Source organism: Nelumbo nucifera, chromosome 5 (genome assembly GCF_055504915.1).
Source record: "Nelumbo nucifera cultivar China Antique chromosome 5, China Antique-T2T, whole genome shotgun sequence".
Taxonomy (NCBI): Eukaryota; Viridiplantae; Streptophyta; class Magnoliopsida; order Proteales; family Nelumbonaceae; genus Nelumbo; species Nelumbo nucifera.
In genome coordinates, this window is record NC_142653.1 from 12,243,910 (window position 1) to 12,259,279 (window position 15,370).

A 15,370-nucleotide genomic window follows, 5' to 3' on the forward strand; every position below is an offset into this window, starting at 1 on the left:
CAGATTTCTTACTTGTTAGCATCTTAAAATCGAAAGTTCATTGGCAGCATTTTTATATGCTAGAGTAGCTGAAAATTACACTACTAAATTTCCAGGTATATGTCCCACATACATATATTTATGAGTTACCATTTTTATAATACAGTTGATTGGATACAGATTATTCTGGTATCATGTCTTTCTGGTGGGCTACACATTCCCCCCATCTACAACCCTCCCAACGATAATGATGGGATTTTATTTCTGAAAATTAGTATAGGTTATTTAGGACATTTTTTTAAGATTGTTCATAGTGATATGAGAAAAGCTTGTAATGCAGTCTGCTAACCTGACCTGACACGGCCCTCTATCCAGACTTTGGGATTGGCAGTGTAAGACAAGAAGGGCAAAGGATAGGCCAAAATGGACAAGGGTTGAAATAGTGAGAAATAAATTGAGGGCCCATAATTTAACAATGGGCATGGCACCAAACAAAGTGGAATGGTATAACAGGAGTCATGTAGTTAACCCCATATAGTTGGGACAAGACTTTGTTTAGTTTGAGTTCTTTCACCCAAGGTTGTATTTACTTGAAGGTAACTAAAATATATGAAAATGAAGGAGTTACTTGGAAGGGTTCGGCTATGATACCGGAAAGATGTGATACCAGAAAAACTTGTAACCAATCAACCGGTATCATAGAAGTGATAACCAAACAGGTAATATTTATCAAAATTCACAAGGGGGTCACATCTTGCCAGTAGCATAGAGTTTCCCTACTTGGAAAATGATAATCAACAGAAAATGAATCATTCTCCTAATCTAATGATGTTTGACTAGAGGGAAAAAAAACTAAATGATCATGGATGTTGGGAGATTTGAATAGAGAGAACACACCCTGGGTCCAGAAATATGACTTGTTGAAGGCTTGCCACAACTACTACTCACTTTTTGGTAAACATTTCTTTTCAATTGTCATTTTATGTGCAACCAAAAACCATAAAGTAGCAATTTCTGTGGAAATAAATTGTTTTCCTTCATCTCAGGCCCAAGTATCCAACTAAACAGAGCCTAAATGAAAATTGATATTTCCATGAAATATTCTTGTACCTGTATGTCAAGTCTAAAGCTAATAGTCAGACCAAAGCTACAAGATCCCAATACTTAGTCATAAAATGCATTTTAACAGAAAAAAAAATGATGGCATTTATGCTTCCTAGATCTGACTATACATGAAATATATAAGCATTACAACTCCGTGAGAGAGATGAAACAGTGCTAAACAGAAGAATAAAAGATACATGTTGGATAATACAAACATACTGAAACAGACACAAATGCATACCTGATGTTGCTAGTAATCGATGGCGGATACATGTTTCAATACCCAATTCTAACAGCAACATGAGAACAAGTGCTGCAGCCATGTGTGCAGAAACATGAAGAATCCCAATTATTGCCCGCTTCTTCCTTGACACTTTTGATGGGACAAAAATAAATGCTGTGAATAGTAATAGCAGGGTTCCTATTAAAGACACGTATGAATGTTCTAGAATATATATAAATGCTTGCCAGACTGTGCTAAAGAAACTCTTCAGATGACCAGAAAATGAATCATCCTGTAGGATGTGGTCAAGCTGACACTGTAAAGTACAGAAAGGAAAATGTTAATTATCTCCACATAGTTACTTATTAGTAACAAAGTCCATAAGACTAACTAATCTCTAATTGAGAAGCAATGGTACATGGACCCTCAGTTACCCCTTGGTTTTTTTGGTAAAAAAGACATCATTTACCTGGATACTTTTAAAATGGTTGATTCCCACATTGAACACTTCAAATTCTAGTTTAAAATACATGTTCAACACTTGCTGACTTCTCCATGCCATCTCTTTAGACATTAAATGAGATTACAGACATGGCAAGCCCGCAAAACTTGGAAGAACTCAAGGAGTTAAAAGAGAACAACTCTTCTACGATCCTAGAAAGCAGAATCAAACCTGGGAGGAATAATAAAATTTCACCTGTGGAAACATTGAGAAGACCAATACAAAGTATATGATGCCACCAATAATGTCAAACTGCCAATTCTTCTTCCGGAATTTCAAAATATTTCCCAGAGCAATCTAAACAGATGTATAAAAACAATGCATTACTTCCAGAACAAAATACAACTAGAAAACACTACATTAGTAAAAGGTTTACATTATTGTAATTGATGAACAAAAAAGAAAGTTATCAAACTTTCCTGATATGGAGATAGCTACCAAACTTACCCTGCTTGAATCTTCAAAGGAAGGATAAGCAGCTTTGCTTTCATAGGATGTTCCACAGAATTTGTTAAAGTTACTAAATACATGAGTAGGGTGTAAGAATGCTCCACCACAACCATTGACAAGTAAATGCTGTACATGAGCAGGCTTGTCTGATGGAATAGATGAATGGTGCATGTAATGGTGCAGATCCCCAGCCATTCGAAGCTTACACCTCCCCTTCAGATAGTCATGGATTAAGTGAGAGACATTCTTTCCAGAAGTATCATTCCAGTACCAATCAAGAAGCCAATTGGGCTCATGTGTCATAATGATCACACAGTCATTCTCTCCAACCTGAAGTACACTTTTAACAGTTTATAATCGACCGATATAAACAAACCACATAATTCATGAATTATGTTAGAAGAAATCATTCACATTTCTTTTTGAAAAAGTAGTGAATATGTATTAGTGTAGCACGTGTTACAAGTTGATGGAGCTAGATGAGCTAAGCAGTAGGCACAGATGAAAAAGGACATGGGTTCTGGTGAGAAATGGGCCCATGATTTAACAATAGATATGAAACTAAACAGAACATAGTGGCATAACAGGATTCATGTAGCTGACACCATATAGTGGGGACAAAGCTAAGATGATGATGTATTAAAAGGAAGATTACACCATCTACACTGAGATTACTAATGAGATTTACCTCAACAGAAATCATTGAGAAAAACATTGAAACACTTAACATTGCTTTGGTTTTTGTCTTCTAGAATAATGTCTATATTAGCAGAATTGCGATGCAAGCGTAACTAAACAACGGTATTAGACTAATAGGGGTACAAAACTTCCAACAACAAATCCTCAAACACCATGCTAATCAGTCCATCCAATAACATCTCCGCAATTTTGGACAATAAAGAGGTAGCTTGGCAAAAAGTTTATTGAAAGCACATATTTAAGTAGAAATTCTCACTGGGATATTAATATTGCAGCCATAAGCTACCAATAGTGCAGAGTTGAGTTGAAAACTGAAAAAGTGGGAGTTGAATAGAAAAACAAAAGTTTATCGAAGGTTTCTTGATGGAGAAGAACGAAGGATTCACAACAACTGGAAAATGGAGAAAAGTGGTTACAGCCGAAAGAAAAGGATTCTTGATGGAAGAAATTGCATACCAAAAGAATCTTACGATAAAGATAAGGGAAGGAAGAAGAGGAGCGATACTGTTGGTGGGTGAAGCTGTATCATGGTTCCAGAGCTTCCTGGACGGAACAGTACATGTAAGTTGGGGTAGGCCATGGAAGAGTCCCCTTAGGCAGTTAAGGAGGGAGTATTTTGCTGAGAGAAAGAGAAACTCCAATGGCTGGTTTGTTGTTCTGGAGGAAAGTTTTGAGCAAAGAAAAAAACAGAGGATCATCATACCAGTAGCCAACAGTCTGCAAGGCTGGAGTACGATAGCAAACAAACTTCACCGGAGAATGGCTGTGAGAAAGAAGGAAGAGATAAAGGAACCAGAAAAAATGACAGCAATACTGGGAAAGGAAGAAATGACAAAGAGAAGGAAGCAATTAGAGAGGTTAGGGTTAGAAGAAAATGAAGAAAATACTGATTCAATGGTGGTATCTCTAACAATACCGGAACCAAAGATCTTATTGGAGGGGGAGAAAAGAAGTTGGGAGCGAAGACTAATCTTGTCGGCAAAGAAGGAAGTAAACGACTGGAAAGGCTTACTCGAGGAGGTGACTTCCAAGGTTGGTACTCCTCATACTGTGATATACTAATCCCCTTCAATGACAGAAAAGCTGTAATGGAAGAGGGGGGAAGGGAGATATTGGACTTCAAAACTGTAGAAACAAGTGAGGGACCTGTAACAATTGAAAACTGGTGCCCATCGGCTAATGAAGTAACAATGAGCAATGGGAGCTTCAAGCTGAAGCTTCTAGGTTTGCCTTTTCATCTATGGCAAAAAACCTCTCCAAAAAATAGTGACAGCTTTGGATGGTGCTCTCCTATCCTTCAAGACGGTGGGCTTGAGAGCAATGAACTTGAAAGTCGCTGGTGTGAAACCTGAGAAGGTTCCAAGATCCATCAATCTGTATGCAGACGGCTACTGGTACAAAATCTAGGTAGTATCGGAAGTTGAAGCGTCGCTCTAGTATGGAAGGTCGAAGCTTGAAGACGACAGTAGCGTGGCAAAGTGGGTTACAATTGGCGATGAACAAGGAAAGAAAAGTGGACACGTGTGCGGACTTGGGAAGGAAAACTTTTCTGGGAATGAAGACGTTCCCACTTTGGAAGCTGAATGGACAGAACCAAATATTCGGCCATTTAAAGAAAAGTTTTCAAATTATTTTGAATCCAAAAAATCTGAGGGCCATTCTTTTGCAGAGGTAGTCAAAGGGGTGACCTGGTCGGACCAAGGGCTGGGTCCACCCAGAGGAGAAAAACTTGTTTATAGGTCCTGGTCTGACCCAACTGGCGTCCTAGTGGGTCAATTGAGGTCCAACCGGGGGAGTGGTCCATATATTATACTCGGGTCCACTTGGGTGCAATTGAGGTCCACCTTTAAAAGTCACGTGAGTCGGGTCCACTTGGGTGCAATTGAGGTCCACCTTTAAAGGTCACGTCAGCACTGTTTCAGCCGAAGAAACAGTGCTGACATGAAGAGAAAATTACAGTGGATCCCAGTATCCAAATCCGATGCAGTGAACCAAGGAAAGTTGGGAGAAGAACGCCCAAATCCGAGGTATTTCAGAGGCGGAAGAGAGGAGCATGAAGAGGAGGACGATGGCTGGGTTCACTGCGAATCCTCAGTCAATGAATACGAACCAGAATCTGAAACAGAGAGTGATTGGGGAAGATATGATGGAGAAAGAAGACATGGAGGACATGCTTAGCGCAGCTGCTGAACTGTTCGTTGGAGAACATAAGGATTTAACCTCTAATAAAAAATATCCTAATAATGGTTGATGGAGGATGCAGAGTACAATTTGGAGGATAAAAGGGAAAACGGTGTACCAGAAAGAGGAAATCCAAGTCAGTGAATGAACAGTGAGCAAGGAATGGGTAAGATAATATCAATCAATATCCAAACTTCGAACAAAGACGTAACAGAGGAAGATAAACGACAGAGCGATGGAAGTAGTGAGTCCGAATCAGGTTCAGAAAATTCCTCGCAAAATTATATTCTGGGAGTGAATTGTGAAGTCCAGACCAGTGCCGAATCTACTTCAAACTCAGGTCCAGGTATGTCTGTGCCTTTGGGTTTTGATACTAACTCTAGCTCTGGTCTTGCTGCTTGTACTCCAGGTTCCGGAGCTGCTTCCTTACCGTTTGCCCATAATGAAATTGAGACACAAGAGAAAGAGCAGAGAGGGGAGAAAAAGAAGGAAAGTGAAAGTGCGGATAGAGGGTGTAAAGATACTGGAGAAGAGATGGATTACAGAAAGAGTGAAGGGACAGAAGAGAAGGAATCAGAGGAGTCTGAATTGGAAGAAGCAGAAGAAGAGTTGTTGGCTGAATTTGTGGGAAAATTGGGATGTAAAATAAGAAATCTGAATGAGCTGAAAATATACCTTAAGAATAGAAAAGAAGAAGGGAAGGTGAGAAAAAGAAAGATGAGTGAAGTTGAAAGGCTGAAGCAAGATATGGAAGGGGATAAGAAAATCAATGAGAAAAAGGGCAGGGGTAGGAAAGGAGAAAAATAGGAAGAAAGCAGGTTAGGGACGGAATAAGAAGGCAATATGAAGATCGTGAGTTGGAATGTGAGAGGATTGGGGAATGCAAGAAAGAGGGTGTTGATTAAGGAGCTACTGAGAAAAGAAAATCCAGATATACTCCTAATTCAGGAATCTAAGCTCATGACATTTAATAGTAGGTGGGCCAAAAGTTTATGGAGAGCAAACGGCATCAGTTGGGCAATGAGTCCCTCATGGGGAACTTCTGGAGGAATAGTGACTTTGTGGGAAAATGAAGCTGTTGAAGGAGTTGAATAATTGATTGGAAAATTCTCAGTTTCTGTTAAATTCAAACAAGTAGGCGATGGTTTTGAATGGGTATTAACTAATGTATATGGCCCCAATGGATACAGGCAGAGGAGTGAGTTGTGGGAAGAGCAAGGAGACATAAGAGGATTATGGGAAGGCCCTTGGTGCTTAGGAGGGGATTTTAATGTAATTAGATTCACTGAGGAGTGTAACAAGATGCGGCAAAGAAACACTACAAGTATGAGGAAATTCAACGAGTTTATCAATGTTTTGAGCTCAAAGAATTGAATCTGTCGCATAGCCGGTTTACTTGGTCAAATCTCCAAGCTGATCCAATTTGTTCAAAATTAGACAGATTTTTGTTTACTAATGATTGGGAAGAATATTGGGGAGATCTGATGTCAAGGACACTGCCTAGGGTCGCCTCTGATCATTGGCCAGTTTTGATTAATAAGGTGGATCCTAGGAATAGAGGGCCTATCCCATTCAGATTCGAGAACATGTGGTTATCCCATCCAGGTTTTAAAGAGAAAGTGAAAGAATGGTGGGTAGCAAGTGATCCAAGGGCTAATTGGGAGGGTATGAAATTTCAGTGGAAGTTGAAGGAGTTGAAAATCAAAATCAAAGAATGGAATATTCTCCAATTTGGGAGGCTTGAGGAAAGAAAACAACAGTTGATGCATCGGATTGAGGAGCTAGATGCAAAAAAAGAAACACAAAATATTTGGGTTGAGAAAAAAAATTAGCTGGAGGATGTTCTCTTCAAAGAAGAAATTAGCTGGAGACAGAAGTCCAGACATAAGTGGGTAAAGGAGGGAGATAGAAACACAATTTTTTCATGTTGTGGCCAATGGCAGGAGGAAGAAGAACTTATATCCAAGCTAGTGATAAATGATGCAATATTGACTTAGCATGAAGAGATTGAAGGAGCCTTTGTGGACCATTATAAATCAATCTTTAGAAGGCCTATGTCAAGTAGATTACAGATTGAGGGTTTGGAGTGGCCGAGACTACCGGAAGAGTCAAGGGTGTGGTTAGAGAGAAGCTTTGAATTGGAAGAAATAAGGGTAGCCATATTTTCAATGAATAGATCTAAAGCACCTGGTCTTGGCGGTTTTACGATGGCTTTCTATCAAGACTGCTAGGACATTCTGAAGGATGACATCCAAAAAGTGTTTTCTGAATTCTTTGAAAGAGGGGTGACTAATCCAGGCCTCAATTCCACATTTTTGGCTCTAATCCCAAAAAAGGGAGATGCCCGTCACCCCAAAGAGTTCAAACCCATTAGCTTGGTACACAGCCTTTATAAAATCATTGCTAAGGTGCTTTCTCGGAGGATTAGAGAAGTCCTACTTTTAATCATTTCCCCAAATCATGGTGCCTTTGTGAAGAGTAGACAAATTGTGGATCAAATCCTGATTGCAAACAAAACTATGGAAGACTTCAAAAGAAGTGGGAAGAAGGGATTAGTGTGCAAATTGGATCTTGAAAAGGAATATGATATGGTGGATTGGTCACTTCTACTAGAAGTCTTAGAGTCTTTTGGATCTGGGCAGAAATGGTGCAAGTGGGTGAAAGGATGTATTAGGACTTGCCACTATTCCATCTTAGTGAATGGGAGGGTGGTAGATCATTTCCAAGCTACCAGGGGTATCAGGCAAGGAGACCCCCTTTCTCCTTTCCTGTTTACTCTAATTGCTGAAGTCCTAGGAAAACTCATTGAGAGAGCAAACTCTAGAAATTTGGTGAAAGGTCGGAGGGTAGGAAGGAATAAGGTCCCAGTAACACATTTACAGTTTGTTGATGACACAATTCTTTTTTGTAGTGGGGAGGAGGTGAGCTGGGTGAGTAACCTAAAGCAAGCGATCAATGTTTTTGAAAAGGTGACTAATCTTAAAGTTAATTTGGACAAGAGCTGTGTGATTGGCATTAATTTGAGTGAAAGTGAGGTGAAGGATAGGGCCCACACTTTGGGATGTGAGATCGCACAATGGCCATTGATCTATTTGGGAATGCCACTAGGGGATAACCCAAGTAAAAAGAGTTTCTGGAACCTGGTGATTGAGAGATTCACTAAGAGGTTAGCATCTTGGAAGAAAAACTACCTATCCATGGGAGGTAGAATTACTCTGATCAAATCTACATTGGCAAATCTGCTAGTGTACTTTTTTCCGATGTTTAAAATGCCTGGAGGAATTTGTGGGATTTTGGAGAAATTAATGAGAGACTTCTTATGGGAACCAAAAGAGGAGAAAAAAGATAATAGGGTCAGGTGGGATATAGTTACCAAAACCAAAAATGATGGTGGGCTTGCTTTAGGTAATTTGCAGAAAAAAAAATGCTCTGTTGGGGAAATGGCTTTGGAGATTGACTTTGGAAAGGGATAAATTATGAGCTCAAGTGGTCTTAAGTATTCATGGGCAAGCGGCAAATGGCTGGGACTCTGCAGCTTTAGTTAGGGCTACGAGAGCTTCTCCTTGGAAATCAATTCATGCCATCCTTCCTTCTTTCCTTCCTCTAATCAGGTATGATATGTGCTTTGGTAATCTTGTGAAATTTTGGGATCATGTTTGGGCGGGAGACATTCCACTAAAGGAGCTCTTCCCGTCTTTGTATTCTCTACCACATTTTAAAAATGAGCCAATCTCCACTTTCTTGACCTCTTCTAGTTCATCCATTGATTGGGATTTGAGTTTTAGAAGGGCCCTTAGAGACCCGAAATTGAACCTCATTGCTGACCTGCTAAAAATCCTTGAGGGGGTGACTATCGATCCACTCAGAAGGGATAGTAGGATTTGGACTCCTTCTCCTTCGGGTGTCTTCTCATGTTCATCATTATTCAAAGTATTGGCTCATTCCCCACTTGTCTTTGGAATCCCTTTTCCAGTTCTGGAAGTCTAGGGTAGACCAATTCCTCCCAAAGTTAGTGCATTTTGTTGGGAAGTTTTCCTTGAAAAATGTAACACTTGCGACTTACTTCAAAGAAAAAGGCCTAATTGGTGTTTATCCCCACACTAGTGCATTCTTTGTAAGAAGAATGGTGAGAATTATTATCACTTACTGGTTTCTTGTCCATTTGTTTCAGAAATCTGGTGTTGGTTTTTCTATCTTTTTGGATGCAGGTGGACCCCTCCCTCAAATGTACAAAGCCTATTCCATTCTACTACTGTTAGGGGGCTGAAGAAGAGAGGGAAAATTCTATGGAGATGTGTAAGAGCAGCTGTATGTTGGACAGTTTGGGAGGAAAGGAACCAATGGACCTTTCATGGGAAAGAAAGAAATAAAGGTGTAATTACTGAATTAATTTCCATAAGGGTGATTCAGTGGGCTAAGACTTTGCACATTTTTGAAAACCATTCAGAAGGAGATATCATCAGGAAGTGGAAAGAAGTGGCTTGGTCAGTTCCAAGGAAGAATGTAATTCACCCAATTTGGTCCCCACCAGCTTCAGGGTTCACTAAATTAAACTTTGATGGAAGCAGCGAAGGAAATCCAGGTCTATCAGGTATAGGGGGAGCTTTCAGGGATGATGAAGGTCGAATTATCGCATTGTATTCGGGTCCTATTGGCTGGAGGGACTCTCTTAGAGCCGAAATATTGGCTGTTATGGAAGGGTTAAAAAGAGCTCGAGAATTAAATATCAGAAACCTGATAGTGGAAGGTGATTCTAATTTGACTATCAACTGGTTAATGAAAGATCATTCTAGTTTGTGGAAGTTTCTGAATGAAAAGAAGAAAATTAGATATCTCATACAAAATATGGAAGTCAAATTTCAGTGGACTAAGAGGTGTGTCAATTCCTTGCCAGAGATTCATTGGCTAAACAAGGGGTGGGAAGATATAATCTGTTCTGGGCAACATTATAATCCGAAATGTTCTCTTGGGAGGGTTAAGAGTTTTTACCCCTCCCTTTGTATTTTTCTATATTAATATCTCTGAATAAAAGTATTTTTTATTTATCAAAAAAAAATAGTGCAGAGTTGAGTTTTGACCAACTCTTAAGATCAACAAGAAACCATGGTCATCATTGCAGGAAAGGGAAACAGAATGAGTTCCCGGATAACATTTTTCCTGATAGTATGCAGTAAAGAACATTCAAGATCTCTATCAGATGGCCACTTCCAAATGATTTGATGGAAGAGTTTTCGCAAATGTTATGACATGGCAGTGGAGCAGCTTGTTTGATCTCCTACATTTAGATGATGAACCACAACTTGGAAGTTGGCCAATTCATCGAGCCTCTGGGTCATCAGAAACACATAACTCCTTTCAAGTTTCAATCATAAACCCATCTTTTGTTCAGAGTGGGAAAATGCTGCTTGCTTTTCTAGACTCTTTCCCTGCCTTTTTTATGTGACTTGCTTTTCTAGACAAAATGTTATCAACCTGATTCCTAGAAGGCTTCATATACGTGTGCTAGATATTCAAAGCAACAAATAAATCAGTTAATCATCTTAGTTGCTGCAAGTTTACATCTAACATGCAGAAACATTTCTCTTGAAACTGAATGGGCATAGCCGCATTCCCTATAGTGGTCATGACCTTGTTAGTTTAAGCTTTTAGCAAAAAAAAGGGCAATTTTGTGGCACTGTTGCCTTTGCACAATTTTAGTCGATTTATAACAAAAGAATGCTGTCAATTTTCTGAAACAGGTTTGGCCTTTGAGAAGAACATAGATAAACTATTCTAGTTTTTTTTTTTTTGGTTAATAATACTGAATAATTTTGAAGGATTTTCACTACTACACTTTTATGTTCAATTAATTTTTTTCAATGACATTTGATCCCTCTTGAATTTTGCCCCCATCTCACTATGGAACTTCCATCCACTTACCAAAAGAAAACAATACAATAATACCAGACAGTCATATACTTCTCCAACATATGGTAAATTTAAACAGACCTGCGTCAGTTGCAATGTTGGCTGAATTGCACCAAAACCACTGAGTCTCTAATCCTTTTGTACAAATTGGTACCATAACAACCTTATGTATGTATGTATGTATGTATGTGTGTGTGTATCAAACTAGCACTAAGACATGGAAAAGAAAAAACTAATTATTCCAGGGAAGACTTACACAGTAAATATACAGCAACAATGTATCACATGAAAAATGAATGCCTAGGACATTTGCTTGTACATCTCCCCCCCACCCCGGTTGCCTCCTTTTGAATGAATAGTAGCCTTTTTCTAAAGAAAAAGAAGAAAAAAGAATGCCTATGATACAGGCAATTGCTGTAAAATAACATCAATTTCATCCATTCATGTTAAAGATGCAAAAGAAATTCAGTGCAGCTATACACTGCAGCCACCTTGTTAAAGAGCTAAACAGTACCAAATGAAAACCATGGGTATTACCTTTTCTTTGGTTAGCTCTGAGAAGAATTTGAATTGGTACACATCAATGTCACCGTGAAGAGCTTGGTCAAGACCAAATACCCACCATCCTTTAGGGAGTTGCAAAGCAAAGTAACTCTTCTTCTGAGGCATAAACCACCCACCCAACCAGCTTTTGTGACATATATACCTCATAAAAGTATGTAGTCCATCAAACCAATCTGCAACCACCCACCCAATTAGCATTACATCAATAATCTTTACAAACACCAAAGGATGAGTTAAATATCAGTTGAGAGATATAATTAATCAAACAATGACGCATAGATCAACTGACTAAAAAAGAAATTCATTTGCTAATAAAAAATCCATATAAATTTGTTTCGAGTAAATAAAGGCAATGAGCTAACACTAACCATGATTTCCAGGTATTATGAAACACTGAGGTCCCTCATAGCACTTCAGTTGAGACACTGAACAAGGTAACTCTGGCTTGTTTACTGCTATATGATCCAGTTTATACCAAGATGGAGGCTGGAGAGCATATTGAAAAGGGCGAAAAAGACGTTTCTCATAATTAAATGCAGAAGGATTAGGGTATCTGCAAAAGGCAGTGCTAAATTAGCTTCATGGTTGGAAAATGCAAGGATGTAAATACCACAGAAGCAGTGCAACTCAGTCAATCTAGTCAAAAATAAATAAATAAATAGCTTGACTGACAAATTGCTTCACCTGAAGCAAGGCACTTTCACTTTCACTATGACAAGCCTGAGGTGCCTGAGGTGCCTGAGGTACTCACTTAACTAAAGCTATGGAACCCTCCAATCTCACCTTTTTTTTGCTCTCTATTTTTCTTCTCTTTCCTTTGTTTTTCTCCGGTGCTTGTGCATACATAGATATGATTACATTTATATGTTTATTTGTGTTTTTTCATCAGTAACAGATAAGAAACATTTTATTAATGGAGAGATAAAGCCGAGTAAAATGAAAAGGTTACATCAGAAACACAGAATGAAAGAGGGCTAGCTCACTATTCTACACTTACCCATAACTGCCTATATTCCATGCCAAAGAATGAAAAACATGGCCCTTAACCAGGTGAATTAGGCCCCCAGTACAAAGTTTGTCTAGTTGTCACTTTCCTGATCTTGACCATTATGTTATTTGTGCTTAAACATGTACAATCTTTGGGGGAAAATATAATCACCTTCCCTGACCTTTTTTGTCAATTTCACAAACAACCATTGAGGTTTCTGGAATATGCAGTAACTTCCCTTCTGGTTTGTAGAAAAAAAGCACATACCGCCTCTTCTGTCAACTTTCTATCATATAAAGTGACAAAATCACAAAAGATACAAAACTGATATTTCTCAAAAGAACATATTTTTCCTTGATAGATTAGTTTTCCCTCTATTATCTTTTTTGGATCTTATTTTTCCCTCTATGTGTATGTGCCGTGTGTACATACATACATACATACATACAACTATATATGTATTCAGACTTCAGACTTCAAATACATACAATTATGAATACATACAACTCAAACCCCCAAATGTTATTCAGACTTCAAATGCTTTGGAACATTTCTTTTTTAACATTTTGCATGATGATTTTCTGATGCAGGCCTAAACTCAGATTAAGAAACTGTTGTTGGGGTCCTTCCTTTTAAGGTTTTTTGTTTCTTTTCCTTGATCTGGGAGAAGATGGCAATGTACCAGGCGGTGGTTCACATGGTTGTGAGGAGAGTTGGGAAGATGATTGAAAGGATGATGGTGTTGGCAAGCCTAGTAGGGAGGTTTGTGGGGAAGGATTTTGAAGAGGATAAGGTTAAAATTTGGGCAGCTCTCATATGGGGTAGGGGAGAGTGATGGGTGTGAGGAAGTTAAACGGAGGGTTGCTGTTTATGTTCTACGATAGAGAAACAGCAGAGAGGATTTTGGAGTCAGAAAATTTGAAAGTGAGGGATTGCAATCTTTGGTTAATCTGGTTGTTCCTGGCGGAAGGGGCAATTAGTGAAGCTGAAGCAAGAAGAAGACAAGAGCTGTCGTTAGGAGTGGTGGGTATCCCTCTTCACGCCTAGAGCATACTTACCTTTAAGGAGACTGGGGACAGCTTTGGAAGACTTTTAAAATATGATGATAGGAAAAGGACTTGGGAAAGGATGGATATGGCTAGATTATTGGTGGAAGTGGCAGAGGCCGCTGATATTCCAAACAAGCTGGAGCTTCCGTTTGTATGGGGAAGCTATGAATTGAGAACAGTTGCAGATGGGGAGAAGGGGACTTTCTTGAGGGCAGATTCGAAATATTATTGTGGAGAGGTTGATTTAGACAAGCTGGACCTCTGAGGGAAGAACCAGAGATTCAGAACTGAGAAGAGGGAGTTGAAAAGTCGACAGAGAAGGAAAATGATGAGGTGGCACTTTCGAAGGGAAAAATGGGAAGTTCAGAGGAAGAATTCAATGTGGAATCACAACGAGAGGGACACATGGAGGGTGAGGGTGTGGTGAGAGTGGAACCCAAAAAGTCAACTGAAATGTTTTTGAAATTGTAAGGGAAACAACAATAGCGGGTTTCAAGGAGTTGAGTAGCCTGAATGAAGACCACTTTAAGAAGAAAAATACAAGAGTTTAAAAGGAATAAGCGATGGGCAAAGTTAAGGGTCTTAACAGGGGTGTTATAGGAAAAGGATAGAAAATAATTAAGGGGCCAAGGATTTTGAACAACAGAAAGGTTACTGGTAAAAGGGCTTTCAAAGGAGGAGCAGGTCTGGTTTGTTATGAGATATGAGAAAGGGAGAAAAAAGAAGATGATGTTGAAGAAGAGGGAGAATGGGAAGGAAGACCACAGTGAAGACAACGCAATAGCAACCAGTGGAGGACATTGCAGGTGAAAATGACGTAGCTGGTTCAAGGGGCACTGGGGTGAGTTCAAATCAACCCCCCACAACGTCCCACAGCACATCCCCGCCGTGTATTGAGAACATCTCTTGATGATGACATCATCATTTCTGAGATTATCATCAGGAGATGTTCCCAATACATGGCGGGGATGTGCTGTGGGACGTTGTGGGGGGCTGATTTGGTCTCCACTGGGGTGCAGGTTCAGTCGAAGGAGGTAGGTGGTTCGATAGGGGGTGAGAACCCTTGCCTTCCTAGTACGTTACAAGTAATCCAAATCAAGTCATAGCAAGTCAGGAGGAGGTGAGGGTGAGGGTGGAGAAGACGTTGGAGAAAGCTAGGGAGGTTGAATACTTGAACCAGAGAAGGGGACGGGTGACGTGAATGACAGTGTTAAGTCTACATAGTGGTGAGGTAAGTCCAGTTTTTGTGCCTTGTAGTGTTGATTTGGGTGAACCTAGGAAAGAAGTGATGAAGGAAAAGAAGGGGGAAATGGAGGTGAGGCTAGGGGAGTTCATTAGAATCGGAAATGTCCTATTGGGTCGAAAGGGTAGTCTTCAAAGTAGAGTGTACAATCAAAAGATGAGGCTTGTCATGGCATATCTAGAGGCATTGGTGATAAGGTGGAAGGGGTGGGAGAAGGGGAAGAGTTTGGTGAGGCTGAAGGGGGGGGAAGGAGAAGGCTAAGGTGAAGGGATTGTAGAAAATGGGAAATGTAATATTGGAGAGGGATGTGGTGGTGGGAAAACCACTTGGGTTGTTTTTCTGAGTGGAGAAGGCTTCACAAGGAAGCCATTGAACATTTTTGAAAAAAGTATAAGAGAGGAAGAGAACAAAAAGAAGGTAAGAGTTGAGGGAGTGAGGTTTGGGATGGGGGAAAAGTTCAAGAAGAAACCTTTGAAGGGGA

General features: G+C 39.7%; 1 pseudogene across 1 annotated transcript in view; it reads right to left on the reverse strand.

The window, feature by feature from the left end:
- Positions 1-15,370, reverse strand: part of LOC104605707 (uncharacterized) — a 28,538-nt pseudogene that overhangs the window by 1,001 nt on the left and 12,167 nt on the right. The window contains exons 9-13 of the transcript XR_016076228.1: positions 11,978-12,162; positions 11,583-11,782; positions 2,256-2,588; positions 2,004-2,105; positions 1,325-1,622 (exon numbers count right to left, since the gene is read on the reverse strand). The product of XR_016076228.1 is annotated as an uncharacterized LOC104605707 (transcript). The remainder of the gene's footprint in view (positions 1-1,324; positions 1,623-2,003; positions 2,106-2,255; positions 2,589-11,582; positions 11,783-11,977; positions 12,163-15,370) is intronic.